The sequence below is a fragment of the Hemiscyllium ocellatum genome, chromosome 1 (genome assembly GCF_020745735.1).
Source record: "Hemiscyllium ocellatum isolate sHemOce1 chromosome 1, sHemOce1.pat.X.cur, whole genome shotgun sequence".
Taxonomy (NCBI): Eukaryota; Metazoa; Chordata; class Chondrichthyes; order Orectolobiformes; family Hemiscylliidae; genus Hemiscyllium; species Hemiscyllium ocellatum.
The window spans coordinates 57,715,085-57,742,770 of NC_083401.1; the positions used below are offsets into that span (position 1 = coordinate 57,715,085).

The 27,686-nt window shown below is 39.9% G+C and overlaps 1 protein-coding gene and 1 non-coding gene across 19 annotated transcripts in view; both read left to right on the forward strand.

The window, feature by feature from the left end:
- Positions 1 to 27,686, forward strand: part of celf4 (CUGBP, Elav-like family member 4) — a 1,146,342-nt gene that overhangs the window by 376,959 nt on the left and 741,697 nt on the right. The window lies entirely within an intron of this gene.
- LOC132821069 (U6 spliceosomal RNA) lies at positions 13,089 to 13,193 on the forward strand. The gene has a single exon (XR_009645287.1). It is a non-coding gene; the product is annotated as a U6 spliceosomal RNA (small nuclear RNA).

Genomic DNA, 27,686 nt, shown 5'->3' on the forward strand with positions numbered 1-27,686 from the left:
TTTTTGCATTGAGATAACAAGCTTAATCATAATTCATACGATTAGATCTTCAACTACCTCGACTGCATGAACGCATTGCAGCAGAAAAGGCTTAACCCCAGGTTTAATGGGAAACTGCGTTTTCTCTGAATAGGAGGTAGCTAGGCAACAGTGGGCATTCAAACATCAGTCCAAACTTTAAAATAGGAAATCAGTTAACAGATAACATTTATGTAAAGGTGTAATAAGCCCCCAAATTACTGTGTAAACTAAATAGGCCATCTATTTAGTTGAAAAGGAAATGCTGCAAATACCTTGGAATATGTAGATGGTACAAGGTAGTTACAGCTATTCAGCCCAACCAATTCACGCCAGCACAACATGCTCACATTTCCTTTCATTCTCCATTCTTTTCTTATTATTCATTCACAGGATAAAGGTGTCACTAGCTAAGCCAGCATTTATTGCCCATCCCTATTTGCCCCGAGGGCATTTAAGAGTCAACCATTTTGCTGTGGATCTGGAGTAACACATAGGTCAGAGTAAGGATATCAGTTTCCTTTCCTAAAGGACAAACAAGAGTGAACCAGATGGGTTTTCTCAACAATCAACAATGGATTTGTTGTTATCATTAGACTCTTAATTCAAGATTTTTATTAAGTTCAAATTCCACCATCTGCCTTAGTGAGACTTTCACCTGGGTCACTGTTTGAATGTTGGCGTAGTTCCTGAATTATTGAACTATCTTTTGTTTTCTATTCTAAATCTATGAGATTTAATCTTATATCTATGGCTCTAATGCTGAGACTTTAACTCCAGGAATTAGTCTGCTTCTATTTATACCAGACAATGCTTTCACACCATTTTGTTCTAACGAGCATTGTCAGAATATATTGATCGATTGTCAGTAGGCATTTCTGTTAACACTCATGTCAACATTTTAAAATGACACAAAAGCAAAAATTTCTGTGAATACTGGAGATTTGTGATAAAAATATTCCCATCATTTTGTGCATATATTTCAGATCGAGATTTTTTGTATTATTCACTTGTGGGATGTTAGTATCACTCACAGGCCAGCATTTTATTGCCTGTCCCTAATTGCTGAGGGCAGTTAAGGATCAATCATATTGTTGTGCATTGGTGTTACTTGTAGGCCAGACCAGGTAAAGATGGAAGATTTCCTTCCCTAAAATACATTAGTGAACCAGGTTGTTTTAATAACAATGGTTACAGAATGTTTACAATGGTTACCATTATGCTTGCTTTTAATTCCAGTTTTTGTTATTGAATCAAGATTTCACCATCTGCCAATGCGTGGTTTGTATGCATGTCCCCAGATCATTAGCCTCATGTAGTGATTGTAACAAGGTCAGCCAGCTGGAGTTCACTGTTTGGGGCTGTTAATCTGGTCCGGTTAGGGAGTCCTGGTTGACAGATTAAAAAGGGAGTGTCAGATATACTGCCTGTCTGAGAACTGACTCAGAATGAGGCAAAACTAAAGTGAAGGACTGTTCATTTGCAAATAAAGGGGGACTTGGTGATGGGTTACCAGCCTCTGTGTAATTATTTCACCTAAAGTTCTGGACGAATATCCAGTGACATTACCACATCACAACCACCCTCACCAATCTTCGGTATCATTAGGATAGTGAGGTTGGAGAAATCACTTTATATAAGACTGACCAGATTAGCCAAGAAAGTGGAGTAAAAGAAAGGACAAATTGATTTCAAGAGTTCAAAACCATCACCAACTTTCACAAAAACAAAGCTGCAGGATTTTTATTTCTTTCAACAGATTATACATTTCCTTCCTTTTTACCCTTTATGTTTCAGATTTCCAGGTTTCTAGTTTTGAACTCCTGTTTAGGAAACTTACCTGTAAAAAGTGAGGTCTGCAGAGCTGAAAATGTGTTGCTGCTTAAAGCACAGCAGGTTAGGCAGCATCCAAGGAACAGGAAATTCGACGTTTCGGGCCAGAGCCCTTCATCAGGAATGAGGAGAATGTGCCAGGCAGGCTAAGATAAAAGGTAGGGAGGAGGGGCGCTGCACCCGATGTGGCCTCCTCTACATTGGGGAGACGGGCCGCCTACTTGCGGAATGTTTCAGAGAACACCTCTGGGACGCCCGGACCAACCAACCCAACCACCCCGTGGCTCAACACTTTAACTTTCCCTCCCACTCCACCGAGGACATGCAGGTCCTTGGACTCCTCCATCAGCAGAACATAACAACACGACGGCTGGAGGAGGAGCGCCTCATCTTCCGCCTGGGAACCCTCCAACCACAAGGAATGAACTCAGATTTCTCCAGTTTCCTCATTTCCCCTCCCCCCACCTTGTCTCAGTCGGTTCCCTCAACTCAGCACCGCCCTCCTAACCTGCAATCTTCTTCCTGACCTCTCCGCCCCCACCCCACTCCAACCTATCACCCTCACCTTGACCTCCTTCCACCTATCACATCTCCATCGCCCCTCCCCCAAGTCCCTCCTCCCTACCTTTTATCTTAGCCTGCCTGGCACATTCTCCTCATTCCTGATGAAGGGCTCTGGCCCGAAACGTCGAATTTCCTGTTCCTTGGATGCTGCCTAACCTGCTGTGCTTTAACCAGCAACACATTTTCAGCTAGGAAACTTACTTATCAATTTACATGGAAAGGAAGGTCATAATTGAAGAAGGAAATACAAGACACTAATTAGAAGGAAATAGGAAATGTTAATATATTTAAAATTATTGGATCCCAATTGTTCAAGAATGTTATCAGTTGTGTTTCAGCGTTTGTATGAGAAACCTAGCATAACTCAAGAAAGTATAGAGGGAGGAAAGGAGTTCAGCCAATGGACCTAATGCTTTCAATAGATGATCTATAATATGCTGCATTTTAAGTCCTGGTGATCTCTGTTTACTCATTCCTCATACTTAAACAAATTAACAGAAAATCTGATGTCTCATAAACGACTCTTTTCCAACTTTTCTCTATCTATTGTGAGAGATTTTTACTGTGCGTTATTTTGTTGGTTCGACTTTGACCATTCCCTCCTAATTACTGAACTATGAAAACAATGTCCTTCTTTCTCTGTGTTGAAGTTAAGTTCTCACAATCTTATTCTTCTATGCTGCAACGCAGTCTTTCACAGTACCTCATCTTAGGATTTCCAATTTGCATTCCTCAACTAACATTTCAAATGTGCTATCTTCATAAGATTGCAACAAATAATCGCAGAAGGATAATTTTGAATTCAGTTGATAATGCTAATTTAAAAGCCTTTATTTGATTTAATTGTGCATTGCAATAGGAGAATGAGGAAGGGTACGTTATATGTATGTCCTTCTCATGTATAATGGGGAAGACTCAGTCATTACACAGATGTACTATTCATATATCCTCTAATTTTGCTTTGCCACAGTTTCTATAGTGATGACAAATCATAGCATGGAGCAGAATTATCAAGTATGGGCTCTCAGCACTGAATGCAATGTCTTTATGGTCTAATTATAATTATAGGTGAGCTGGAATATTGCTACTGTGAACATGATCAGTGTGTAGGTGCAAGGACTGTTGAAAACTTTGAAGCTTCGTACCAGCTTTAATCAGAGATAATCACTTGACTGACAAGTGGCAACTAACATTTGTGCCACACAAGTGCCAGGCAATGACTGTCTCCAAAAAAAGAGAATCTAACCATCGCCACTTGACATTCAATGGCATTACCACCACTGAGCAACCCCTATTATCAACATCCTAGGGGTTATGATGAAGAGAGTGTCTGCTGACACCAACCACCTTATGAGAAATTTTGATTGCGCATGCTTGCATCCAATTTTATTTAAAAGTGCATACATATGTTCAATATAAACCTGAAAAGCAGCTCTTTGCTTTGATTTTTATACATTTTTTAGGTTTTATCATTCATTCTTTCAATTTCTTTCAGACATCTTGCTGCTTCTACCCAAGCTACTGGGTATCAATGAACATAGTCATTAACCATTAGCACGGCACAGTGGTTAGCATTACTGCCTCATAGCACCAGGGACTCGAGTTCAATCCCGGCCTCAGGCAACTGTCTGTGTGGAGTTTGCACATTCTCTCCCTGTCTGTGTGGGTTTCCTCCGGGTGCTCTGGTTTTGTCCCACATTCCAAAATATGTGCAGGTCAGGTGAATTGGTCATGTTAAATTGCCCACATTGTAAGTCAGGAGACCTAAATGTAGGGAAATGGGTCTGGGTAGATTACTCTTCGGAGGGTTGGTGTTGACTTGTTGGGCTGAAGGGCCAGTTTCCACACTGTAGGGAGTCTAATCTAATATAGGGAATCTAATCTAACCAAAACCTGAACTGGACTGGCCATATAGTGAGCAGGCCAAGGGCTAGGAAACATGAAGTGAGTACCCGACCTCCTGACTCCCTAAAGCCTGTCCACCATCTCCAAGGCACAGATCAGGAGTTTGATGGAATACTCCCCACTTGCCTGGCTATATAGCTCCAAAACACACTCAAGAAGCTTCACACATCCAGGGCAAAGCAACCCACTTGATTGACACAAACACTCATTCCCTGCCTCACTGATGCACTGTAGCAGTAGTGTACCACCAACAAAGGTGCACTGCAGAGCATCATTAAGTTTCTGTAGACAATGCTGTCCAGTCTCACAACCAATGCTCATTTGATTTATTTGTGCATTGCGATAGGACAATGAGGAAGTGGTATGTTATATGTATGCCATTCACATGTATATGTGTAGGGCATTAGTACGGCGGCACGGTGGCTCAGTGGTTAGCATTACTACCTTACAGTACCAGGGTCCCACCTTCGATTCCAGCCTCAGGCGACTGTCTGTGTGGAGTTTGCACGTTCTCCCTGTGTCTGTGTGGGTTTCCTCCTGGTGGTCCGGTTTCCTCCCATGGTCCAAAGATGTGCAGGTCAGATGAATTGGCCATGCTAAGTTGCCCATAGTGTTGTGGTGCATTAGTCCGAGGAAAATGGATCTGGGTGTGTTACTCTTTGGAGGGTTGGTGTGGACTTGTTGGGCCGAAGGGCCTGTTTTCCACACTGGAGGGAATCTAATCTAGTCTAAACATATAGACATACTATTCATACATCCTATAATTTTGCTTTTCCACTGTTTCTGTCTAGAAGGACAATGACAGCACACACATCGGAGCAGTACCACTTACAACATTCTGTCCAAGCCACTCACCATTCTGACTTGGAATTTATTACTGTTCTTTAAGTAGCTAGGCCAGAATACTGAATTCCCTGCTTAACAGCATGCAGTGCACCTACACCAAATGGACTGCAGAGGATTCAAGTAGGCAGCTCACCAACATCTTTTAAAGGCAATTAGGAATAGGCAATTACGGAGTAAATGACAGGTGGAGATAGAGCCCAAAGAGAGAGCAGAACCATTGGACAAAGGAGTAGATAACAGACAGACTAGGAGAATGAATAATTGCTAATGGGAACTGTTAGTGGGTAACAATGGGCTGAGTGTACTAGGAGACCATGTGATAACCAAGTAAATACTGAAATTGCAGGAAAGGTTCAGCAGGTCTGGCAACGTCTGTTGAGAGCAATCTTCTCTCTTCTGGACATGCCCACCTTGAATCCTATCTCTCTGATAGGACTTGTTCCAATTTTTTTTCTCCTGACTTCTCTCCACAGATGCTGCCAAACCTGATGAGTTTTTTCCAGCAATTTCTGTTTTTGTTTCAGAGTTCCATCATCTGCTGTTCTATTGGTTTAATCTCTTTTGGATGTGAGGTCAAGGAATCCACAATTTGACTTTAACAATCTAGGCTGACACTCCAGTGTGATACTGATGGAATGCCACACTGCCCGTTGCACTGTGTTTTCGATGAGATTCTCAACAGATACCTTGTCTGCCCGCTAAGGTGAATGTTCAAGATCTCATAGCATTAATTGAAAAGATGAGCAGGGAAGTTATCTCTGATATCTTGACCAATTCGTAACTCTCAATCAACATCACAAAACATATTATTTGGTAATTATCACATAGCAGTTGCTGTGTTGAAATTGCCTGCCTTGTTTTCTACATTGCAATACTGATTCCACTTCATTGATGATAAAGTGTTTTTTTCAGATGTACGAAACTCGCAAAAGATGCTTTATAAATGCAAATCTTTTTTTATGTGTGAGACACCAAGGACTGACTCACACTCACCATCAAGTAATTAATAAATAGCAATTTCATATCATGAGCAAAGAATCCTTTCAAATTTCTGCAACGGGAAAATCATTGTAGGATTTGAATGAGCTTTGTGGGAAAAAATTTGTTAGTGATTGGTTTTGGATTGTGTTTTCACATGTTCTGTTTATTTATGTTTTTAATCTTGTCGGCAAAGTTAAGAAGAATTACAAGCAGTGTGGCAGCACATGGCATGGCACACCAAAGACTTGTTGAAAATAAGGATAAGAGTTAATGCTGTTACACTGTCTGATGGAAAATCTCCATGAATTTTTATTTCACCTGATGAAAATTAAATGAAAAGAAATAAAATATAAAAGTGTATTGTTGGATGAAGTACAATTAGTCTGCTGTTTAAGCCCTTCAATAGTTCAGTGAGTTATTCAGTAAATAGCTGATCCATACGCATCTGGCAGATTTCATATTCAGTTTGTACTGAGTGACCAATGTCAACTAGGGATTACAATTAGTCAATATATTGAAAATCTGGAAAATCCTACCCAGTGACTCCTGTATGAATTGTTTGTATGTGGATCCATCATGCCCAATCTCTTGAAATTTCTGTTGGCACTCACTTCCTAAGCTTATATATATGGAATGGCCAGATGATAGAGCTACCAGAATCCCCTCTGGCATTGTGAAATAATGTCTTGGCCTGGGATGAATATCTTCTAGATAGTGGAAGAGAAGGAAATGAAATATTGACAGAAAAAGGAGTTAAAAAATAGTCTCGTTGCATTTCTTTCAAAATTGCCAGATTGTTCACACAACAGCACCTCTACCTGAAAGGTTTGCATATTTTAGCACATACTGAAATTTGTATTTTTATTTTTATTTATGTACTAAGGGTCATTTTCATAGGGTACAGAAAATTTACAAATATTATAAGTTGCTGCTGGAGGGTGCAAAGCTTGTGCATTTTCAACAAAACTAGTATGGTGACCGGCAGCATGAGGACTAATAATTTTTATGTATGATAACAGTCTAGGCGCTGTTGTTAAAGATTACACTATAAATCCTTTACAGCTGTGTTGTTGGAAACACAGTAATGCAATCCCACAATACTTTGCTTGGAAAAGCATTGAGCCAACACAAGGAAGGATGGACCTACATTCTAATTAATTGACTTGCTTTATATATTCATTATCTCTGTACAGACTTTCTATGTTTTTTTTATCACAGCAACCCCATATGGGCGACTTGTGTGTTGTTGTGTTATTTGCTAGAGGATAATTAAGTAACAAACAAACAGTTAAAGAAGATTAAAATTTGCAAAGCTAGAAGCTTGCAGTGTACTTGGCAGCATATTTGAATAATTCTGTAGCCCTTCAAATTAAAGTCTTACAACATGATTGTAATATTACTAATATTTCTATGGGATCCCGTGCAGGTTTTCCATAATGTTAACTAGAGAGTTGTAATTAATTCTAACTTGCCAATGTTTGTGAGAAATTAATGAATGATGTCACAAAATTCAGTTTTAAGATACTCTCAAAATTAATATTACCCTGATATTATTTCTGACCATCCTCATCCACTATTTCCATACATGTTGTTTAAAATGAGAAAATATATCACTTGATGTGCTGGTAGCTGGTGGTGGAGCCCTGTTTCCGTGAGAAAGATTTCTCCTTATAACTGGATTAACTCACCTTTTCTAACTACCATACCCTTTTTTTTTCATTTTTAGCCGTTTTATTTTTTCATGGCTAGATTATATTGAGATAAGGTGGTTCAAATTTATTCCTGAGACTAAATCCTCAGACATCCTAACTTGTAAAAGTGTCACTTTATGGAAATGTTTAAACATAGCCTATCAACTGGTTGTAATAGCATTGCTATAAAAATACTTACTTGCAGTGTTTAATACAGAGGCTGTAAAAATGGGAAGTCTTGCACTGCTTTTTGGGGTGTAAAACAGGCATTACGCATTTTGATTTAGCAGTAAGATACCAGATACTTTTGCGCATTCCAAGGCATTTTATTCCTTCCTTCACATGTAAACAAAATGTGTAAACATTTTGGTCACACTACGAAGTCCCTTGTTAGGTGAAATGCTCAAGGAGAAATAGAGTATTTACATTCAGAAACTACTGACCTGATGTTTGCAAATCAACATCCACCATTACCCATGATATATTTCGCCTGAAGAGGGTCAGTGCAGTATATTTAAAAAATGAGAAAATAATCATGTTTGTTATTATAGCTTTGCATTCATGTATAAAAATGGATTTTGGGCTCTGTTAATGGATACTAGCCATGCTGAAATATCCTGGCTTTGTAGCTCCTGGAATAGATGCATATTTGTTAACCATTTTATTCTCAGACTGCAGCAAAAACCTACATTAATGTTGCACCTTCATGGAAAGAAATATCCCAAGGCATTTTGCCGGATTGTAATCAGAAGTATATTCCCATGTAATTGAAGAAAGCAATAGACTTTAAGGAGCTTTTAAGATTGAGAGAGAATGGTGGTGAGCTTTCGGGCCTCATGAAAACATAGCTACTATCGGTGGAGCGTTTGGAGTGGCAGATATACAGGAAGCCAGAGTTGGAGGAATGTAGTTTTGGAGTGTTGTAGACCTAGAGGCAGTTACAGAGATAGCAAAGGCCAACGGCATGGAGGGATTTTAACAATGGATCAGATTTAAAAATTGAGGCATGAAGCGAGTACAGATAACTTGTTATGGGTCAGGAATCAAACAGCTGAGTTTTTAACAAATTGATGTAGGTGAAAGGTGAGTATTGGAATAGTTGAGGTTTTTGTTTATTTGTTTATGGAATGTATACAATATATTAGCAAAGTCAATCGTTATTGCCCATCCTTAACTAGCCTGAGAAGGTGGTGGTGAACTATCTTCTTGAATCATTGCAGCCTATGTTCTGATGTAGGTACATTGACAGTGTTGTTTTGAAGAGAACTCCAAGATTTTGACCTAGAGACAATGAAGAAATGGAAATATAATTCCAAACCAAGTTGTTTTTCGGCCTACCCCTGTTCTTCCACATGATAGAGGTCAGATGCTGTTGAAGTAGCCTTGATGAGTAACTGCAGTGTATCTTGCACACTTACACACTGTTGCAATTGTGTGTAAGTAATGGAAGGAGTTAATAGTTTAGATAGTAGATTAGATGCCAATCGAGTGAGCTACTTTTTAATTGATGGTGTCCAGCTTTCAGCTGTTGTTGAAGGTACACTCATCCAGGCAAACCAAGAATATTCCAACATAGTTCAGACTTATGCCTAACAGATGGTGAGGAAGCTTTTGGCATCCTGAAAGTGAGTTACTTTCCACAGAATTCCTAGTCTCTCACCTGCTCTTGTAGCCATGGTATTTATTTGGCTGGTCCAGTTCAATTTCTGATGCATGATAACTCCCATGACTTTGACTGTGGGGGTTTTGATAGTGGTAAAACCAATGGGATTGTGAAGGTGAAATGGATAGATTGCCTCTTACTGCAAATAGTCAGTGTCTGGCATTTGTGTGATGTGAACTTTGCTTGCCACTTATTAGCCAAGCCTGAACTTTGTCCAGATTTTGTGAGGAACACCTTTTCTCTTCACTAAAACTAACTTAATTTCAACTAGCTTACTCATTCCATGTGCTACCAAGAAATGAATGAGTGTACTGGTTAGTGCAAAGTGTATCGACCATGACAATATCCTGCCATGGTTACTGTAGAGCTGTTTTCCAAAATGAGATCCCTGACAATCAAGTTGTTGGCAGTGGTTATAACATTGGCATCAGCCCAACAACATGAGATATTGTCGAGCAAATCCTGTCCACAAAATGCAGGAGCAATGTAATTTAATCAATTACTGTATCATCAGTTGAGTTTCCCCCAGGATCTCTCTGCTCTGACTTCATGACAACCCTGAACATTACAGTTCAGAACAAAAGAGTTCTGAAGAGTCACTGGACCTGAAACATTAGCTCTGATTTCAGACCTAGTGAGATTTTCCTGCAATTTCTGTTTTGATTTCAGATTCCAGCACCTGCAGTTATTTCAGTTTAATATGACAACACTGTTATTAATTGAATTTATTCAAGAGTTGGTTTGGGAACTCAGATTAAATAAAAATGGTAAATTCAGGTTTAAACAAGATTATACACTACAGTTTTCAACAGTTTAACTTTTGTGAGAGAAAAAAGACTGGTATTTATTCAAAACTTTTCATAACCTGAGAATATTCCCAAGTGTTTAATAGGTAATGAAGCACATTTTAGATGGGGTCACTGTTGCATTATTGGAAGCACAACAGCCAGTTTGTCCACAGAAAGTCTGCAATGAACAGCAATGTGGGTAATGACCAGATAATCTGCTTTTTTGTGTGTTAATTGAGGGTTGGGTAAGACACAGGGGGTAACTCCAGTAATAAAAGCAAAGTACTGCAGATGATGCAAATCTGAACTAAAAATAGAAAATACTGCAGAAACTCAGCAGGTCCAGAAGTATCTGTGGAGAGAGAAACAAAGTTAATTTTTCACATTCGCTGTGGCTCTCCTTCAAACCTTCATTCAATAACACCTCTTTTATTCTTCAAATCAGTGCTATGTGAACTTTTACATTTGTCTGAAAGGGCTAATGGGGTCTTGGTTATGCAAAGATGGCAAATACAAAAGTGCAAAATTCCCTCAATACTTATTATTTGTGTAGGTCCAAGCAGAGTAGGTCTAATTGAGTTCATCGTCTTCTGCAGTTCATGATGGAAGGGTCCAAAGAGGGAGCAGCAAGCATGTCCACAGAACTCCCAGTTCATTGTTTTCATTATTGCTATTCAAAGGAGCTACTACAGCTTTTGCTTCACATTTAGACCATGAGCACCAACCAGATAAATCAGATCATAATGTCTGCGAATTACTTCTTGAGCCCAATCACCCAATCACACTTTCGCACCCAACCTCACAGTAAGATTGTCCTTCTTCAAGCTCATGGGTTCAAAGTAATCCTCAAGCTCATCCAGTTCACAGAAACATTCTCTTGTTCCAACCCACTTAGGGTTAGAGTTAGGTTGGGTGACTGTGTGGAGTTTGCATGTTCTCTCCATGTCTGTGTGGGTTCCCACTGGGGGCTGCAGTTTTCTCCCACAGTGAAATATGACTTCTTTGGAATCTTCTAAAAGAAACCGTATAACTATAATTACATTCCTATGTAGTTTCTAATTTACAGAATAAAAGAAGTATTGCAATTGTGTTAGCCTTGCAGCATATGAGAATACTATTCCTCAGCAATTTACTTTGAAAGGGCTGCTTTTCTGTGGGCCTGCATCAGCTTCAGTTCAAACTAATAGTGTTGTGAGAATGGGAGAGATAACTGGTGTTTGCCAATCTATGGAATGCTATTTATGGTGGTCTTGTCTAAGGGAGGCGACAGTTCTTTCTCAGTGTAATATTAAGGCTGCATTTGAATTCAGGCTGTCTGGTGGGACTGCTCATCCTGGTTGTTGAGTAATGATGTAAATTTGCTTACAACAGCCTATGTTTTTGATGCCCTGAAGCATGAATTAATCTGAATAGATCCCTGGTGTAGATCTCAGTGTTACTGAAGCACACTATTTTACTGAGCTACTGTAAGCTTATCTGGTATTTAATGTTCAGCACAATGAATACTCTTAACTTTGGTTTTCACCTGTTGTAGAAAATCTAATCACATCCGTGTAAAATATACATGCTGGCTAAGTGATTGCTGTTGGTTTTTGTTTAGATTGAATTGATGGTTGAATGATTAAATGGGCTTTGCTGAAAAGATTTGTAGTTATCTGCAGTTTATAGAAATTCTGATCCAGACATAATCCCGATCCAAGCAGAACATTTCTCGGCAAACTAGTTGCGCATTCATCAGTGTTCAGCATAGTTTATTAAATCCCAGAGACATTTACTTCAAACCTACAATGTATAATAGGAGAGAGCAGATAATTGGTGCTCTGGTTAAAGAAGAATGTCTGTTTAAAGGATCAATCTATGATAATGGTGATAAACTGTTTAAAGAGACTGGCATTGTAATGCTGGATTTATTTTAAAGAAAGGAATCATGTCCTTGCAACGTAATATCTCTTTAAAGGAAACATGGTTTAACAACGTATCTAGTTAAGTAACAGATTTTGTAAAGGAACCATTGCTTTGTAATGGGACATCTGTTTAAAAGAGATATGCTCTATAATGGGAACACACATCCAGAGGGGACAATGCACTTCAGCTCTGACTTGCTTTGTGTACAAATGTGTCCATATTTGCTCTTTTTTTCAAAAGGGGCTGTGCTTTATGTGCTTTTTTTGCTGAAAATTATGGATTGCATTAATAAGGATTCAATATCTTCTGTTTGTTGGCCAATTTGGGGGTATAATTGTGAATATTAACAAATTCTAAATATAACACACAAAGTGGTCCATTTATCATTAATGAGTAGTTTGGCTGCCTTACTGGGCTAACGTTCCAGTGTTAGCCCAACCTACACCCGGGAAATGGAGGAGAAACTTAGTTAGGATTCTCATCATCTGCTCACCACTGCTAGAACAGTCATATTTTGGGAAAATTTCAGGGAGGGATGGAAGGGAAATATTTTCATATTGTGGTGAAAGATAGAATAATTATAAATGGAGATCATTGTAAACTCACATTAACTTGGCATCAAGAAAAAGTTAGGATCCTTTTTCTTTGACTTGTCCTAGATTGTACTGTTTTTCTCTACTGGTTGTGGTAAATCTATGATTATGTGGTTTCTGAGCTGCGGTTTTCAAGTATCATCAAACATGGCCACTAGTCGTGTGCGAGTTTGGGGCACTGCTACTGAACCCAAACCTATACTTGCTCAGTGTCAAAATACAAGGACCCCACGTGAGGCTTACTGGATGGGAATGAGCTGAAATAATTTTGTCATCTGACCTGACCGAAATATCTTGGCATGTACACTTCAGCAGCACATTTACTAAAATTGGAACAATACAGAGAAGGTACACATGGCTGTTGTGCAAGGATTTCATGCAAATATATGAAGTGGTAGAGACCATACTTCCCTGGACCGAGAGGCCAAGGTTCAAGTCCCACCTGCTCCAGAGGTGTGTCAGAACATCTCTGAATAATTTGATTAGAAAAATATGTTAAATAAAAATAAATATTTGCATGTAAATGAGTAAGTGGTTTCAGACAGGGTCATGAAACTGGGCTATAAAGAAGGAAGCTAAGTAGTTAGCACTGCTCTATATCTATAAGGCAGCAGGCATTTGAGGCCATGTTGTGAGGCAGGCAACTAACAGTGTAATACTTTGAAATCCAAAACACTTAAGAAAGAAAGATATGTATTTATCTAGCACTTTCCATGAAGTCAGGGCATCCTGAAGCACTTTGAAGTCAATTAAATATTTATTAAGTGAGGTTAGTGCTGTATTAAAGGATATATAGCAGGCAGTTGTGTCTCACAAACTTTCACTGAAGATGATAATGTCCAGGTAATATGTTACGTTGATGTTGATTGAGGGGTAAATCTTGCCTCAGGTAAGAAGATGAGGTGTAAGGGAGCTCCTTATAAGCAGTTAGCTATGTAAGCCATTTACAAATCAAACAAGAAGTGGGAGGTGTGATATATGGGAGGCAAAGAATCAAGTCAATTGTATTGGACAGAAATTAGAAACAACAATGTCAGTGAGAAGTATGGTTGGGGTAATATTGGAACATAAATGAGACAAGAAGTAAGGATGAGACATAGAAGTGAAGGTGAGCAGTAGGATTGTGAAATGGAACACAAAATGGAGTTTAAAGTAGAACCATAAGATAGTTTTGAACAAAAAAATAGAATAAAGGCAGCTGATCCATTCAACCTGCTTCAGACAGTCATGTAGCCATTAAATATACACAATGTCATTTCCTGAGCGAGACAAAAAAAGTCAAATAAAAATTTTCACCATATATTTAAGGGAAATAAAGAATTCTGAGAAGTTCTTTCCCAATTCCTGAAAGAAATCTAGGAGAGCACATCACCCAACATTTGAGGCACATTGAGATCATTTTCAGCCGAGAACTTGTTTAGCTCCCTTACAGCTATCTGCAAAAAAAATTCACTCATTGTCTGAACCAGCAAAATTTGTTCCCAAAGTTTATGAAAGGAAAGATCTCCTGACATCTTCTTTAGTTCTATGCTTCATTAAGTCACTTTTATTCCCTTGGTTCTTATTCCCCAGATCTATATTATTTACATAGCTTACCATGTGCACCAGTCTAAATCCTTTTTTTATTCCAAATGCCTCCACCTCATGGTTTAAACACTTGTAGAAATAAAACATCCCAGATATTGAAGCCTATAATAGTTAGGGATGTTTTATTAATCTTCTACATTTTCCCCTGGGCTCAGTGGAGTCTATGCCTACATTAGGTAAAAACAATGACTACAGATGCTGGAAACCAGATCCTTGATTAGAGTGGTGCTGGAAAAGCACAGCAGTTCAGGCAGCATCCGAGGAGCAGTAAAATCGACATCCTGATGAAGGGCTTTTGTCCAAAACGTCGATTTTACTGCTCCTTGGATGCTGCCTGAACTGCTGTGCTTTTCCAGCACCACTCTAATCCAGAATCTATACCTACATTATGCTGTTAACTCTATGTTATCAGAATTAGCAGCTCTTCCTGAAAGTCCCCTCCTGTCTGGTTGATGCTCTGGAACAACAAAGCTGAAAAATAGATATGCCTTATTAAGAACTTCCATCTTAATAAGGATGTTTCAGCACAATACGTCTTGCTCTGAAAACTCTGTTCATGTTCTGATGGCTGTGACAAATTCTGTCAGAGCACCTGAGGCAACTTACAAGATTCCAAAAAAAAGGAATTTGAAAGGATACTACAGATGTTGGAAATCTGAAACAAACACAGAGAAAGCTTGAGAAATTCAGCAGATCTGGCATAATCTGTGGAGAGAAAAACAGAGTCGATGCTTCAAGTCTGGAAGGGTCATAGCTGACTCAAAACAGTAACTCTATTTTTTCTCTGAAGGTGCTGCCAGACTTGCCAAGCTTCTCTAGCATTTTCTGTTTGTTTTGAAAAAAAAGCCCATCAATTTTACAGTTGTCCCAATGTTAAAAGATACTTGAGAAACTTCAAGGATCCAGATTCACACCCTCACTAAAACCTGATCAATCTTTCCATGGAGCAAATCAAATCTATTTATGACTTTTTGTTAAAATCCATCCTTTAGGTTTTGAGTTATATAAGCAGGTGAACAGACTCACAAGCAGTTGTGTCTCACAAACGTTCATTGAAGATGATAATGTCCAGGTAATACATTATGTTGATGTTGGTTGAGGGGTAAATCTTGCCTCAGGTAAGAAAATTAGGTGTAAGGAAGCTCCTTATAAGCAGTTAGCAATGTAAGCGATTTACAAATCAAACATAAAGTTGGGGGTGTGATATTTGGGAGGCAAAGAATCAAGTCAATTGTATTGGACAGAAATTAGAAACAACAATATTGGTGAGAAGTATGGTTGGGGTAATATTGGAACATAAATGAGACAAGAAGTAAGGCAAAAACATTACCTTCGGCTGCCTTCAGTGCTGGAGACATTGAGGTCAAAACAATGTCTTACACAAAGTCTGTAGCACTCTTTGTTTATATTAGATCATCCTAGCAATACATCCTAGTGCCATATTTACGTCTGCCATAGCCACATTGCACTGTCATGATGCTTTAGGGACAATACACTCTAAAACTCAACAGAGTTCAGAATCCTGCCTCATGCCTGTGTTCAGAGTATCCCTTCTGAAATACTTGCAAACATCAGTGCCTTCATATGTGAGATTGAGATAGATACAAATCTCTTCTGTTGACCAGCATTAAATAGATTTCCTGACTATCAGAAATAAAATCTGTGCAATATCCTCCTTTATTATAAAATAGCTAAAAAAAAAGGTGTTATCAGGTTTTGTTAAGAAAATTCAATTTTACTGTGGTGCTGTATTTTTCACTGTCACTGGAACATCTGGTTAATCATTGCAGATTTGTCGATGGTGTCGCTATTCTTTAATTTCATAAAAGTTGCTACGCCTGGGTACTGAAGAATATTATCATTTTAAATTTCACATTGTGTGGATGTATATTTTTCCAGATATTGTATTGAGACTGTTGAGACCCTGGAAGGTTACAATTGTGTGTATTCTTTATCGATATTTCTTGAGTCTGTGGAACTGAAATACAATTAAATGTTCAGGCCTACATTACAGTCACTTTTTGTTCGCTTGCTTCCTTTTATGAAGAAGGAGAATGAAGTCGTTTTTAACAATGGCGTTGATAACAATAGTGCAAGTTTTATTGCCGTCAGTGTAAAATGGGCTAAAGATTCCTGTGAGAATTAGCCAGAAGCTGAGCAGAATGATTAATGAAGAGAAGGACAAGAAACTCCATTCATGTTGGCTATGGCTGATATTTTAATAGAGTTATGGGGTATTCAGTGAATAACAGAATCATACTGACCATGTGCAATCCCTGGTTTGTATTGGATTAGTCAGTCTTATTTAGGACAGTGGTATTGATGACATGTGGGACTTCAGTCAAGGAAGGAGTCAAAATCTAATTGGATACCCACTTCTGGTCTCCATTTACCCTGATTGGAAGAATATTGCATGTACTGTATATGTTTGGCTGAGAATTAAGCTGCAGGGTGATGTCTTTCATAGGCAAATCACTTGCAAGCAATCACTGTCAAACAGCTCTGAAAAAATGAATTTTTTTTGGCCCAGGTATCCATATCTTGAGAAAGATGGAGAAAGGTTAGAGGGAAATATCATGAAGGAAAATGTTGTTCAGCAGAATTTACAGAAAACATTATGTGTAGATTGTGGGTGAAAGGAATGAATAAGGGAGGTGAGGAATTCAACAGTTTGTTGATGGAAAGAATCCAAATATTCTGAACAAAGTTTCAACTGCATTTATAAGCAACATATTTATAATTTCATTAAATAATAAGGAAACTAGTGAAGCTTGCTTCCAACACAGCAAGAAGGCAAACCAGACTTTACATAACTAAAATGGATTGCAATATTATGGAGTAAAAAGTGAGGTCTGCAGATGCTGGAGATCAGAGCTGAAAATGTGTTGCTGGTTAAAGCACAGCAGGTTAGGCAGCATCCAAGAAACAGGAAATTCGACGTTTCGGGCCAGAGCCCTTCATCAGGAATGAGGAGAATGCGCCAGGCAGGCTAAGATAAAAGGTAGGGAGGAGGGACTTGGGGGAGGGGCGATAGAGATGTGATAGGTGGAAGGAGGTCAAGGTGAGGGTGATAGGTTGGAGTGGGGGTGGGGGCGGAGAGGTCAGAAAGAAGATTGCAGGTTAGGAGGGCGGTGCTGAGTTGAGGGAACCGACTGAGACAAGGTGGGGGGAGGGGAAGTGAGGAAACTGGAGAAATCTGAGTTCATTCCTTGTGGTTGGAAGGTTCCCAGGCGGAAGATGAGGCGCTCCTCCTCCAGCCGTCATGTTGTTATGTTCTGCCGATGGAGGAGTCCAATGACCTGCATGTCCTCGGTGGAGTGGGAGGGATGAAGGGCTCTGGCCTGAAACGTCGAATTTCCTGTTCCTTGGATGCTGCCTAACCTGCTGTGCTTTAACCAGCAACACATTTTCAGCTGCAATATTATGGAGCACAGATTGTAATCACTGCAAATCTACTAATGATAGCATAAACAAATACTGTACTATCTGAACAGCACAGGACACATACACAGGATATTGGAAGAGTAACAGTGAATTCAAGACAATAACAGAGTAAAGAGCTTCTTAAGATAATTAGGGGCATAGGGGCAAAGAAAGAGGGAGGTTATTATTCCTCCTGTTGAATTCTCGTCCCATCATCGCACGTTGATTCATGCGTGTTCTGGCCAGGGCAGCTCCTTCGGCTCATTGGCTCGTGATGCTTCATCCTGAGCTGTTCCCTTTGACAATTTTTGTCAGCGGTGATTTGCCATTCCCTTTCATTGAGGAGGCATGTCTTACTTCTACTTCATCCAGACCACAATTCAAACCCAGAATAAAATCAAATAAAGAAATGGATGCTGGAAATCTGAAACAAAAATGGAAATTTCAAGAAAACCTCAGGAGGTTTGCCACCATCTGTGGAGGGAAAGCAGAGTTCACGTTTTGTGTGCAGTGAGTTCCGAAGAAGGATGCCGAACTTGAACTTTAACTCTGCTTTCACTCAACAGATGCTACTAGCCCTGTAGCATTTCTCCAGCCCTTTCTCTTTGTGTATCAAATCCACACCGTTGGCCTTATTCTGAATCATAATTGAGCCAACTGAGTTAACCAAAGCCTCACCAGACATATTTGCTTGCTGATTGCATGGGACCTAGTGTGACAGAGACATCTACTGAACTAATCATGACCAAAATAACCAGCCATAAAACAATACCAGACTTGGAGAATACACCAGTTGTATGATGACTGATAGTTAATCGCCAACACCAGGTAGGTTGACTGATTGGTAATGGCACTGCCCTCAGAAATTAAACAGATAACCGGTCACCTATTTTGTTAAGTTGAAACAGACAAAGTGAGTGAACATGTTTCATCTGACTGCAAGAAAATAGGGTCCTGTGTATTAATATGAGCAGCTACCAGTACATGCAAATGTGCTGCATTGCAAGCCTTGTTCTAATTTATTTGTTAGGGTAAATCTTTGCCTGTTCCAGGTCAGATCAGTATTAAGCTGTCTAGGTTAAAGATCTTGTCCTGCTTGAGACCCAAACCAACCAAACTGACACTGGTCATTTGTGGCAAGGCTTACACGACATAACGAGCTACAAAGCGAAGTCGGACAGAACCATGGGCAATAGTACATGCCTACCGGTTAAGCTGAGTACAATCTGTGCTCACCTTGAACAGAAGCTCAGTGAAATAATGTCACATTCCAACAGGCTTGGATGAACTTGTACCCACAGTCACCATCACAAATGTCAGATCGGCCTTCTTAAAAGTGAACCCACGGAAAGCGACTGGCCTGGCTGGAGTCCCAGGCAATACGCTCAGATCCTGGGTGAATGAGCTGGCTGGAGTATTTCTCAGACACCTTTAACCTCTCCTCACTATGATCTGAAGTTTCCACATGCTTCAAGAGGACCACCATCATCCTGGGTGCCAAATAATTATGCAGCATGACTCAATGACCAGATGGCTCTGACCTCTGTAATTATGAAGTGCTTTGAGGGGTTAGTCATCGCTCACATCAACTCGGCCTCCCAAATTGCCTTGGTCCTTTGCAATTTGCCTACCAGCACAACAGGTCCACAATGAATGCCATATCCTTGCCTTTACCTCTATCCATGGAACATTTGGATAACAAGGATACCTATGTCAGGCTCCTACTTATTGACTACAGTTCCACCTTCAATAACATAATTCCAAGCAAACTCATGTCTCACTCTGAGACCTTGGTCTCAGCTCCTCTTTCTGTAACTGGATCCTCAAGTTCTTGACCCATAGGTTGGACTCAGTAAGAATAAGCGACCACACCTCCTCCAATATAATATTGGAGTGCCCCTCAGAGCTGTGTACTCCATATACACTCACAACTATGTTGCTAAATTCTGCCTCCATTTATAAGTTTGCTGATGATACTATCATTGTAAGTTGGATCTCATACAATGATGAGACAGAATACAGGAAAGAGATTGAGTGCTTAGCGGCATGGTGCAAAGATAATAATCTCTTCAACAACACTAGAAAAACAAAACACTTGGTCATTGACTTCAGGAAGTGGAGTGGAGGGCACACCTCTTCCTGCATCAATGGTGCTGAGGTGGAGATGGTCAAGAGCATCAAGTTCCTGGGTGTGATGATAACCAGCAATCTGTCGTGGTCCACCCACATCAATATGATGGTCAAGAAAGCATAACAATGTCTCTACTTCCTTAGGAGGCTACGGAAATACAGCATATCCACAAGGACTCTTACCATTTTTATGGATGGACCATAGAAAGCATCCTATCTGATGCATCACAGTGTAGTTTGGCAACTGTTCTTCCCAAGACCACAAGAAACTACTGAGCATCATGAACACGGTCCAGGCAGTCACACAACCAGCCTTCCATCCACTGACTCTGTCTATACCTCCCCCTGCTTCAGCAAAGCAACCAATGTAAACAAAGACCCCTCCCACTGCGGTTATACATTTTTAACTTCCCTCTGGGCAATTAGGGATGGGCAATAAATGGTGCCTAGTCAGTGACGTCCTCATCCCATGAATGAATAAAAATAAGAGAACGGCTCCTTCCCTGCAGTTATCAGACTTTTGAATGGAACTCTCAAATGCTAATTCTGATCTCCCTCTCTCTGCGTTTGTAACAATGTATTCTGCACTCTACCCCTGTTACCCTGATGCAATTTGTATGGTACGATCTGCCTATATAGCATACAAAACAACACTTTTTCACTGTATCTCTGTACAAGAAACAACAATAACTCAATTATTAAATCAATCAATAAAATTTAAAGAAAGCTTGTCATTTAACTGTCAGTCCCCATTAATTGGTGCATTCTCCATGACAATACCTTTACTAATCAGAGTCCACTTATCAACAATTAGCACTCACCTATTTTATAATATAAATGGTACTTTCCTTTTAAATTGGTATTTCTGTGTATTGTGTGCTTGGTCCTATTGTTCATTCAACAGGGGAAAGCATTTGGAAACATAGTGCTTCGAAATGCATCTGAAAATTTGTTGAGAATAATAAAGGAAAAAAACTTGGATGTTTTCCTTTTATAACGGATTTGTTCCATGGCTCTCTAAACTATTGTGGAGTCATTCATCTCCCACATTCTTTCTTTTCAACTGCAATCAAAACATACTGCTTTCAGGGAAGGGAACATGACACGAGATGAGTTTTGGATCCCAGCAATTTGGCACAACGTTTTCATCTTTGCAACACTAATTTCATGTGATGTGGGTATTGGTAACAAGAATAACATTTTGTACTCATCCTGAATTCTCTCTAAAAGCCCTAGGTACCCAGGATGTTAGCCTAATCCATAATTAGTGCCTTGAGGCTGAAGCTGCAAATGTGTTGCTGGTCAAAGCACAGCAGGCCAGGCAGCATCTCAGGAATAGAGAATTCGACGTTTCGAGCATGCTCGAAACGTCGAATTCTCTATTCCTGAGATGCTGCCTGGCCTGCTGTGCTTTGACCAGCAACACATTTGCAGCTGTGATCTCCAGCATCTGCAGACCTCATTTTTTACGCCTTGAGGCTGAAGCTGATTTCTCACCACCAGTGGCAGAGACAGAGTGTAAACATATCAGATCTGCCACTGCCTTGCTGACATGGATCAGTGGTGCTGGAAGAGCACAGCAGTTCAGGCAGCATCCAAAGTGCAGCGAAATCGACGTTTCGGGCTTTTGCCCAAAACGTCGATTTCGTTGCACTTTGGATTCTGCCTGAACTGCTGTGCTCTTCCAGCACCACTGATCCAGAATCTGGTTTCCAGCATCTGAAGTCATTGTTTTTACCTCACTGCCTTGCTGTACAGAGTAAGCAGATCCTCAGAGGGCCAGCAACATAAACACACAAGACGAAGTGCGATTGGCAAAGTTAAAGTACTACACATATTCAAGTGCACAACACCAGAGGGCTCGGTGATTTTCTAAGTTTAAATTAAACCATTCCATTGCATCACAGAGAACCTGACAGCTGTGCACTAACATATACCAAACTGTTGGGATTTATTGAAACTACCATTTAACTTTACAGTGCTGACCACTCTCGTCCAAAGGATTAACAAGCTCCTAAAAGAGTTTAATGGGCCATCAATTAGATCATAAGACATAGGAGCAGAAATTAGGCCATTCAGCCTATTGAGTCTGCTACACCATTCAATCAGGGCTGATAAGTTTCTCAACTAGTTGGAGATGGGTGCTTTTCCATTCCCTACCCACTGGAGACCTTTCCAAAGGCATGAGAATACAGAGGCAACTTCCAGAACTGCCATTTTAACATAATCCCCATATAATTAGATTAGATTACTTACAGTGTGGAAACAGGCCCTTCGGCTCAACAAGTCCACACCGACCCTTCGAAGCACACCCACCCAGACCCATTCCCCTACATTGACCTCACACTACGGGCAATGTAGCATGGCCAGTTCACCTAACCTGCATATTTTTGGACTGTGGAAGAAAACCCATGCAGACACGAGGAGAATGTGCAAACTCCACACAGTCAGTCGCCTGAGGTGTGAATTGAACCCGGGTCTCTGGCGCTTTGAGGCAGCAATGCTAACCACTGTGCCACTGTGCCACCCACATATACTGACCCTTTCTCATTTAAAAACTCAGCCCATAGTATTCGTTCATGAAATGGATAAGTAAATAATTCCTCGAGTGTTTAGACTTTTGACAGTATATGCTCAATGCACCATGGGCAATTCACAGAGTCCCTGCACTGTATGAGAGCTTCAAGCCATATAAAATGCAATGTCATTGTTTAAAATGTCTGGCATATTATGTGACAATGTATGTAACCTCAACATATTTACTCTTACGAAGTTATTTGTGTAGAATAAGTAAGTTATGTAAACTTTAGGGTCTCCTAACAAGAGCTGGCTCAAGCAATTGGTCACCATTTCTTGTTTCATGCTTAAGTCCTTACTTGCAGTTTATGATAAGAATTAAAATTCAATATTTTGTTTCCACTAAAGAGTCACCATAAGCATTTTTTAAAAAAGCAATAAAGAGTTTAGCATACGGGTCCCCATAAGGGACTTTTCTTGGGAGCAATGAGGTTAGAGCATCATGTGTAATGATTCTTGAAGCAGCGGAGTTTAATATCGCATTCTTGAAGCAAAGGAGGAAAACAGAGGAAGAAAGAAATAAATGAACAGTGAACCATCACAAAAAGAAAGTAAACATTGTGATGGGATAGAAATACATTGATTGATGACATTGTAGGCAATGATACGAAAATTATTTCCGTTACATTGTTGTCCATTTCAGATTCCATGACTCCTCATATAAGAGGGTTCATTTTTTTGTCAGAACAGTTCACCTTTCCTGACTGAATTTATGGTGTTAAATTAACTAGTATTCATGAACTGCAGCAACTGTGAGAAGACAATACAAAGCATTCTTTTATAATATCAAATGTTAACGTTGATCACTGTAGATGCATAGGGGCTGAGAGGAAAAGAGCTACAAGAGATGCTGAGTGTTGTGCTGTGGATATTTGAGTGCATCAGCATACTTCAGTATTCTTTTGAAGAGGTTTAAGAAATTCTATCTTATATAAGCAGAGGCTTTATATGACAATATGAGTTGTTATCATCATGATATTTGTGTGACAGACAGGCATGCACATAGTAACCCCTTTAATCCCCTTCTTGAGGATTTGCAAGCACTAAAGCTGGCTTAATAATATTCATGGGTTTTAGGTAAATATTCTCTAAGTCTGGCTGTCAGACACTTATCCACGTTTTTATTCCTACGACCATTTACAATTGCGAAAGAGCAAATAGCTTCGGAAGATGTGGATCAGTGCCTGAGACATGAATTAAACCGTTTGGAACAGTTCTCTGTGCAGTATTGTGTTATTTTTGCGACATAACAGCTTCAGAAATTATCCTTTAGAAAACCTAAATGATATGGATTTTGGATGCTCATTAAGATGAAGGATGGCTGTACTGTCAGTCCAATCAGCAGCCACTCCATGTCCACTTCATTGCCATGACAATACAAACCTTTACTCCACCCCCACTCCCCGGAATAATTTGAAAGGCGATCACTAACCGTTTCTAAAAAGAGATAAATCTCAATAATATAATCACTAACTAAAACCTTTGCAAAATGTTCTGATTCATAGGTTATGTGTTATGGAGAAATATAGCTTATTAATATTCAATGTTTCTTCCCTTCCAGGAAGGAGGTGGATTGGCATTGAATCTGCTGTCCAGAGAATAGTCTGGATAGGGTGACAAACACATTGCCATGCAGTTATGTTGTACGACTCTCCACAGGAGTCTTATTTTATTTAAGACAAAACAACAGCATTATGCTTCAAAGAGTAAAAGCATACAACAGATCACCATCTCACTTACATAATTAAAAATTAAAGCTGGAATGTCTCATTGTTGTCAGATTTATATGCCAATCAGCATGGGTTGAAGTTGAAGAAACTAAAGTTTTTTTTTGCTTAATAATAAAAGTCCACTGAGATATAAACTTGAATATCACATGAAATTGTGTCATTTCTAAATATATCTCATAGAATAAAGAGTACAGAAAAAGCAGTAATGGTAGAATAAGAACATACAAAATAGAAGACATAGATCCTACAGCCCTCTGAGTCACTCTGACATTGAATATGATCACAGCTGATTTTATTCTTCAAATCCACTCCCTGCCCTTTCTTCGTGCCCCTCGATTACCTGAGAGACCAAATATCTGATCATTTCAACCTTGAAGATATTCAGTGGTGGAGCATTTACAATGGCCCCGGCTAGAAAAGTCCAAAGGTTCACAACCTCTTGAGTGAATAAATGACTCTTTATCTCAGTCCAAAATTTCTGGCTGTAACAGGCAGCTCCTTTTTTGAGGTATTTTAGGTGTAGGAGGTGACTTCCTCGAATTCCAGGAGCAGCAATTACTGTTTTATAAGCTGTTGCATTGTTTTGGAACTTTGGAGGAAGAAAAGGTCAGAACAACAGCACTTTTAAAAGGAAGCACATGGTGAGGTCAGCGCAGGAGAAAGAGAGAGAAAGAAACCCACATTGGTAACTGACACAGCAGTGAACCTGCACAGTTACTGCCTTTGATGTTTGAATTCATGTATTGTTGAAAATCGTAGTGCATCTCGGGAATCTTAACAAACAGCGAAATTCACAACTGATCTTGGAGGAACCTGTTTGGGAGAGGTCACAACACAGAAACAGATAAGTGAATAGTTCTAAGTGTGACCTAACAAAGACTCTGCAGTGGTGAGTAGAGTGGGTTCTTTCTTGATTATATGTTTTATTGAGATGTGTCTCTTGATTAAACTTAAAAATATATGCAATAAGTATTAAGTTAGCCTGGAGCAGTGTTTGTAGAGGATAAGACAGTGCTATTTTCTGGGTCTGTAGATTGGAAGGAGCAAAAATGGTCTTTAGGAGAGTGATATGCTCTTCTTGTCGGATGTGGGAGTTTAGGGAGAGTTTACATGTTACTGAGGATTATATCTGCAATGAGGAATTTACAAGAGCAAGGGGATGTGATGGATGGCAGTTATAGGAAGGGAAAAAAGTTGCAGATACAGTCACATTGATGGGTTAATGCCAGGAAAGGTAAGAGAGGTAGACAGGTAGTACAGGAGTCTTCTCTGGCTGTCCCCATTTCAAACACGTATGCTGTTCTGGAAAATGTAGAGGATAATGGATTCTCAGGGGAATGTTGCAAGAACAGCAAGTTTCTGGTATCGAGACTGGTTCTAATGCAATGAGGGGACTTTGGGTTCCAAGTGATCAACTGTGTTAGGGGATGCTCTACTCTGAAGCACAGACAAATGTTTCTGTGGCTAGCAGCGAAAAATCAGAACAGTGCATTGCCTCCCTGGTGCCAGGATCAAGGATGTCTCAGAGAGGGTGCAGAATGTTTTCACGGGGGAGAGGGCCCAGCAGGAGGTTATTGTCCACATTGGAACCAATGATATAGGAAGGGAAAAAGATGAGATTTTGAAGGGAGAATATAGACAGTTAGGCAGGAATTTAAAAAGGAGATCCTCAAGAGTAGTAATATCTGGATTACTCCCGGTGCTACGAGCTAGTGAGGGTAGGAATAGGAGGATATAGCAGATGAATGTATGGCTGAGGAGCTCGTGTATGGGAGAGGGATTCACATTTTTGGATGACTGGAATCTCTTCTGGAGTAGAAGTGACTTGTACAAGAAGGATGGATTGTACCTGAATTGGAAGGGGACTAATATACTGGCAGGAAGATTTGCTAGAGCTGCTCAGGAGGATTTAAACGAGTAAGATGGGATGGGAGGGATATTGACCCCAGGGAGGTACTGAGGAAAGAGATCAATCTCAGACTAGTACAGTTGAGAAAAGAAGCGAGTCAAACAGGTAGGCAGGGACAAAGCAGAGAACAAGGTAGGACTGTTAAATTAAACTGTGTTTATTTCAATGCAAGAGGCCTAACAGGAAAGGCAGATGAACTCAGGACATGATTAGGAACATAGGACTGGGTTATCATAGCAATTACAGAAACATGACTCAGAAATGCACAGGACTGGCAGCTTGGTGTTCCAGGATGCAAATGCTACAGGAAGGACAGAAAGGGAGGCAAGAGAGGAGGGGGAGTAGCATTTTTGATAAGGGATAGCATTACAGCTGTGCTGAGGGTAGATATTCCCAGAAATACATCCAAGGAAGTTATTTGGGTGGAACTGAGATATATGAAAGGGATGATCACTTTATTGGGATTGTATTGTAGACCCCTGAATAGTCAGAGGGAAATTGAGGAACAGATTTGTAAGGAGATCTCAGCTATCTACAAGAATAATAGGGTGGTTATGGGAGGGAATTTTAACTTTCCAAACATGGACTGGGACTGCCATAGTGTTAAGGGTTTAGTTGAAGAAGAATTTGTTAAGTGTGTAGAAGAGAATTTTCTGATTCGGTATATAGGTGTGCCTACTAGAGAAGGTGCAAAACTTGACCTACTCTTGGGAAATAAGGCAGGGCAGGTGACTGAGGTGTCAGTGGGGAAGCACTTTGGGGCCAACGACCATAATTCTATTAGTTTTAAAATCGTGATGGAAAAGGATAGACCAGATCTAAAAGTTGAACTTCTCAATTGGAGAAAGGCTAATTTTGATGGTATTAGGCAAGAACTTTCAAAAGCTGATTGGGGACAGATGTTCGCAGGTAAAGGGACGGCTGGATAATGGGAAGCCTTTAGAAATGAGATAACGAGAATCCAGAGAAAGTATATTCCTGTTAGGGTGAAAGGAAAGGCTGGTGGTTGTAGAGAATGCTGAATGATGAAAGAAATTGAGGGTTTGGTTAAGAAAAAGAAAGAAGATTATATCAAGTATAGACAAGATAGACTGAATGAATCCTTATAGGAGTATAAAAGGTGGTAACAGTATACTTAATAGGTAAATCAGGAGGGCAAAAGGGGATAGCTTCGGCAAATAGAGTTAAGGAGAATCCAAAGGGTTTTTACATTAAGGACAGAAGGGTAACTAGGGAGAGAATAGGGACCCTCACAGATCAGCAAGGCGGCCTTTGTGTGGAACAGCAGGAGATGTGGGAGATAGTCAACCAAGTATTTTGTATCAGTGTTTACTGTCGAAAAGGACATGAAAGATATAAACTGTAGGGAAATAATGGTGACATCTTGAAAAATGCCCACCTTACAGTTAATGTATACTTAATGGTAAGGTCCTAGGGAGTGTTGCTGAGCAAAGAGACCTTGGAGTGCAGGTTCATAGCTCCTTGAAAGTGGAGTCGCAGGTAGATAGGATAGTGAAGATGGCATTTGGTATGCTTTCCTTTA